The sequence below is a fragment of the Vombatus ursinus genome, unplaced genomic scaffold (assembly GCF_900497805.2).
Source record: "Vombatus ursinus unplaced genomic scaffold, bare-nosed wombat genome assembly UNPS02014811.1, whole genome shotgun sequence".
NCBI lineage: Eukaryota > Metazoa > Chordata > Mammalia > Diprotodontia > Vombatidae > Vombatus > Vombatus ursinus.
The window spans coordinates 16,371,270-16,377,269 of record NW_020954589.1 but is presented as its reverse complement, the minus strand read 5'-3'; the positions used below and the strand labels follow the sequence as shown (position 1 = coordinate 16,377,269).

The 6,000-nt window shown below is 37.1% G+C and overlaps 1 protein-coding gene across 1 annotated transcript in view; it reads right to left on the bottom strand.

Moving 5' to 3' along the window:
* The window catches only part of DNAH8 (dynein axonemal heavy chain 8), a 404,075-nt gene that overhangs the window by 357,929 nt on the left and 40,146 nt on the right, over positions 1 to 6,000 (bottom strand). The gene's annotated exons all lie outside the window — the stretch shown is intronic.

Genomic DNA, 6,000 nt, shown 5'->3' with positions numbered 1-6,000 from the left:
TCGATTTTCCAGGTCAGTTGTTTTACCAATGAGGTATTTTATGTTTTCATCTATTTTTTCACTCCTTTGTTTCTGTTTGACTGATTCTTGCTCTCTCATAGAGTCATTAGCTTCCATTTGCCGAATTCTAACTTTTAACAAATTGTTTTCTTCTATTAGATTTTGTACCTCCTTTTCCATTTAGCCCATTTTATTTTTTTATAGAATTCTTCTCCTCAGTGAGTTTTTGTGTCTCCTTTTCTGTATGGCCAATTCTGCTTTGTAAGGAGTTGTTTTCTTTGGTTAACTTTGTCCTTCCTCTTCCAAATTATTGACTCTCTCTTGCATACTTCTCATTTCTTTTCCCAATTTTTCTTGTACCTCTCTTATTTGACTTTAAAAATCCTTCTTGAATGTAAATGTATAGCCTATATCAGATTGTGTGCCGTCTTGGGGAGAGTGGTGGGGAGGAAAGGGGAGAAAAATTTTAAACTCAAAAGCATATGGAAGTGATTATTTATAAATCAAAATAAATTAATATAAAAATAAAAACAGTTCTATGTACACAGTATCTGTTTAACAAATAGCTGTCTAATTTTAGTTTGAATTTTGGTTCAACCATTCAGTGGCTAAAAGCAGTATTTTCTCAGAGATGGTGAGAACTTGTTACTCTACTATTATATTAAAGTTTATTAAATTAAAAAAAATCCTTCTTGAGCTCTTCCAAGAAGGTTTTCTGGGCTTTAGACCAGTTCATATTCCCTTTTGAGGTTCCAGATATGGGTTTGTTGACAATGTTGTCCTCTTCAGAATTTCTGCCTTGATCTTCCCTGTTCCCTTAGTAAGAATCTATAGTACATATCTTGTTGCTCATGGTGTTTGCTTATTTCCTGGTCTTTAAAAAGACTGAGCTCTCCTTATGGGGAGCAGGAGGCACTGACCCAAGCTTCTTGTGTGTGACTGAAAGTCCCCCATGTCACTGAATGTCCATCTTTTCCCCTGAAAGATTATACTCAGTTTTGCTTAATAGTTGATTCTTGATTATAATTCAAGCTCCTTTGCCTTCCAGAATATCATATTCCAGGCCCTCCTGTCCTTTAAGAAAGAAGCTGCTAAATCCTGCATAATCCTGACTGTGGTTCCACAATATTTAAATTTTTTCTTTCTGGTTGCTTGCAGTATTTTCTTCTTGACCTGCTAATTCTGGAACTGGACTACAATATTCCTTGGACTTTTCATTTTAGGATCTCTTTCAGGAAGTGATCAGTGGATTCTTCCAATGACTATTTTGCCCTCTGGTTCTAGGACCTCAGGGAAGTTTTCCTTGATAATTTCTTGAAAGATGCCTTCCAGGCTTTTTTTTTTTTTAATTGAGGTTTTCAGGAAGTTCAATAATTCTTAAATTATCTCTCTGATATTTATTTTCCAGGTCAGTTGTTTTTCCAATGAGGTATTTTACATTTTCTTCTATTTTTTCATTCTTTTGATTTTGACTGATTCTTTTTTAATTTTAATTTATTTATTTTTAGTTTTCAATAACCACCTCCATAAGCTTTTGAGTTTTAAATTTTCTCCCCTCCCTCCCCAAGACGGCCTGATATAGGCTCTACATATACATTCCTATTAAACATATTTTCACATTAATCATAGTGTAAAGAACAATTAGAACGAACAGGAGGAACCACAAGAAACAAAAAACAAAACAAAAGGAAAAAAAAGAGCAAACAGTATGCTTTGATCTGCATTCAAACTCCATAGTTCTTTCTCTGGATGTGGATAGCATTTTCCATCATGAGACTTTTAGAGATATATTAGATCCCTGCATTGCTGAGAAGAGCTAAGTCTATCAGAGTTAGTCATTGCACAATGTGGCTGTTATTGTGTACAACGTTCTCCTGGATCTGCTCACTTCACTAAGCATCAGTCCATACAAATCTTTTCGGGTTTTTCTGAAGTCTGCCTGCTGATCATTTCTTATAGCACAATAGTATTCCATTACATTCATATACAACTTGTTCAGCCATTCCCCAATTGATGGGCATCCCCTCAATTTCCAATTCTTGGCCACCACAGAAAGAGCTGCTATAAATATTTTGTACATGTGTGTCCTTTTCCTATTTTTATGATGTCTTTGGGCTATAGCCCTAGAAGTGCTATTGCTGGGTCAAAAGGTATGCACATTTTATAGCCCTCTGGGCATAGCTCCAAATTGCTCTCCAAAATGGCTGGATAAGTTCACAACTCTGCCAACAATGCATTAATGTTCCAATTTTCACACATCTCCAACATCTGACATTTTCCTGTTTTGTCATGTTAGTCAAACTGATAGGTGTGATGTGGTATCCCAGAGTCATTTTGATTTGCATTTCTCTAATCAATAGTGATTTAGAGCATTTTTTCATACAACTATAGATAGCTTTAATTTCTTCACCTGAAAACTGCCTGTTCATGTCTTTTGACCATTTATCAATTGGGGAATGAATAGTATTCTTATGAATTTGACTTAGTTCTCTATATATTTAAGAAATGAGGCCCTTATCAGAGACACTGGTTGTAAAATCTTTCCCAGTTTTCTGCTTCCCTCCTAATCTTGGATGCATTGGCTTTGTACAAAAACTTTTCAATTTAATGTAATCAAAATTACCCATTTTGCATTTCATAATGTTTTTGGTTTTTTTTAAGCAATGGGGGTTAAGTGACTTGCCCAGGATCACACAGCTAGCAAGTGTCAAGTGTTTGGTCTGAGGCTGGATTTGAACTCAGGTCCTCTTGACTTTAGGGCTGGTGCTCTATCCACTGTGCCACTTAGCTGCCCCCATAATGTGTTTCACTCTTGTTTGGTCATAAATTCTTCTGTTCTCCATAAATCTGACAGGTAAACTATTCCTTGCTCTCCTGTTTATAGTATCAGCCTTTATATATAAATTGTGTACCTATTTTGACTTTATTTTGGCATATGGTGTAAGATTTTGGTCTATGCCTAGTTTCTACCAAACTCTTTTCCAGTTTTCTCAGCAATTTTTGTCAAATAGTGAGTTCTTATCCCAGAAGCTGGGGTCTTTGGGTTTATCAAACAGTAGATTACTATAGTCATTGACTACTGTGTCTTATATACCTAATCTATTTCACTGATCCACCACTCTATTTCTTAGCCAGTACCAAACAGTTTTGATGATTGCTGCTTTAAAATACAATTTAAGATCTGGAATGGCTAGGCCACCTTCCCTAGCATTTCTTTTCATTAGTTCCCTTGATATTCTGGACCTTTTGTTCTTTCAAATGAATCTTGTTATTTTTTATAGCTCTATAAAATAAATTTTTGGAAGTTTGATTGCTACGGCACTGAATAAGTAAATTAACTTGGGTAGAATTGTCGTTTTTATTATATTATCTCAGCCTACCCATGAGCAACTGGTGTTTTTCCAATTATTTAGATCTGACTTTATTTGGGTGAAAAGTGTTTTGTAATTGTATTCCTATAGTTCCTGGGTTTGTTTCGACAGGTAGACTCCTAAGTATTTTATAATGTCTACAGTAACTTTAGATGGAATTTTTCTTTCTATCTCTTGCTATTAGGCTTTGTTGGTAATATATAGAAATGCTGATGATTTATGTGGGTTTATTTTATATCCTGCAACTTTACTAAAGTTGTTTATTATTTCCAGTAGTTTTTTACTTGATTCTCCAGGATTTGACTGATTCTTGATGTCTTACAGTGTCATTAGCTTCCACTTGACTAATTCTAATTTTCAAGAAATTGTTTTCTTCAGTTAGCTTTTGTACTTCCTTTTCCATTTGGCCAATTTTACTTGTTAAGGAGTTGTTTTCTTCAGTCAATTTTTGTCCTTCCTTTTCCAAGCTACTGACTCTCTCTTCTATACCTTCCATTTCTTTTCACAATTTTTCTTCTACCTCTCTTATTTAACTTTTAAAATCTTTCTTGAGCTCTTCTAAGAGAGCTTTTTTGTCCTTGAGACCAAGTCATATTCCCCTTTGAGGTGTCAGATGTAGGTATATTGACAGTGTTTTCCTCCTCTGAGTCTGTATTTTGATCTTCCCTGTCACCATAAAAGTTCTCTATGTTCAAGGATCTTTATCACTTTTTGCTTATGATGTTTGCCTATTTCCTGGCTTTTAAAGTTGAGCTTTCCTGCTGGAGTGCAGGTGGCACTGTCCCGAGCTTCTCGTGCTGCAGGCCAGCGGCCTAGTCATTAGTTTTGTGCCCTGGGGCCTCAGATGCTGGCTTCTGGAAGTGGTGGTGTTCTGGTAGCTTAGCTGGTGCTAAGCTGGGGTCCTAGTAGTGGTGTCTGGCATATGCTTAGACAAGGTGGTATTTTTCTGCATTCGTCTAGTCTACACTGAGCACCTGGATGTCTGTTACTGGAGGATGCCTGGCCACTAGGGGCTGTGCTGAAGCACAGGGAGGTCTGCAACTGGAGGATATCTGCCCACCTGGAGCTGCACTGAACCATGGGGAGGTCCAGCTGCTAGAGGACACCTGCCCAACCTGAGCTGAGCTGAAGCATGTGGTGGTTCTCTGAGCTGGAGTCTGACAGTTCCCCTGGATGTGCTAAGGCACAAGGGGAGTCCTGATGTTGGCATTTGCCTGCTCCATCATTCTGGGACTCAATATCTCCCACTGGTGTGCTGAGGTGGAGCCTGCTTGCTGGGATGTCTCCTGTCCTGGACTGCATTTCCCTTTTACCCAAGTGATATGGACCTTATCTGCCAATTCTTTAAATCTTCTGGTTCAGAAGACTGCTCCTCCTTGTTTTTCCACTGGATCCACTCTTCCAGGTTTTGTTCTGGGATGCTATTTTATGGGTGTTCAGGGATGAGAATGGGAGGACAGGGATCTGCTGCTTACTCCACCATCTTCTTACCACTTTATTATAATATTAAAAGGTCTTCCCATTTCCACCCTTTCCCATGACATGCAATTTACAAATATTTATTAAGGCTGAATGGTCACGATGCTTCTGTGTGAATACCTCCTGTATTCAGAAAGAAGGAAGAAAAGACCCTAGCAAATGATATGGCTACTATAAGCCTTCCATCCTCTGCTATGCACTTTTCCAGATCTATACTTATCTCTTTCCTTTCACCTGGAATTGCCTTTTTTCCTCAAATTCTACCTTTGGTGATCCTATTTATCCTTGACAGCCCATTTTACATGCCTCCTTCTTTATGATTCCTCCTTCTTCCAATGTTCTGTCTATTCTAGCACCTTGTTTGTATCTCTCTCATGCATTTATTACAGTTTATTTTGTTCTATAGCTATTTGTTCAATTTAATTCAACAAAGCATTTATTAAGCACCTACTTTGTGCAAGGCACTGTATTGAGTGCTGTGGATACAAAGACAAAAATAAAAAATGTATGTATTTGTATATTTGTCTTTTCTGTCTTACTAAACTGTAAGCTTGGTTGAGGCAGGTAATACAGTATTTTGGAAAATACTAGATTTGGAAACAAAGAACATGGTTCCAATTTTGACTCTGCTATTTACTAGCTACGTGACCTTGCACAAGTTATTTCATCTCTGATCCGTGGTTTCCTCAGTTGTAAAATGGCTGGGAGGAGGCAAGATTGTACTAGATAATCTCTAAGATTTAAATCCTAGCTCTGCAGCTTACTATTTCTGTGACCTTAGGGAAATGAGGGCCTCACTTTCTTAGAGAGTTAAATTCATTGGCTTCTGAATTCCCTTCCATCTCCAGATCCATTATCCCATGAGGCCTTCTTCTAATACTCTATAAATAGGTGTGTATTCTGATTATGAGATTAATATTATATGAAAAATTTATTCATAAAATAAATATCTTGAGGATATTTAAGAATCAAAAGTAGGGATAAACTTAGTGGGGGATGTAATAAAATGATTATTAACATTAACCTTTGAAATCCCAAAAAAAAAATTTGTGAAGGAGAAGTGAAAAAACACTGGACTAAGAGGCTAAAATCCCTAGTTCTGGTCCTATGTCTACCACTTACTAGCTTTGTGATCTTGGGCAAGACAGTG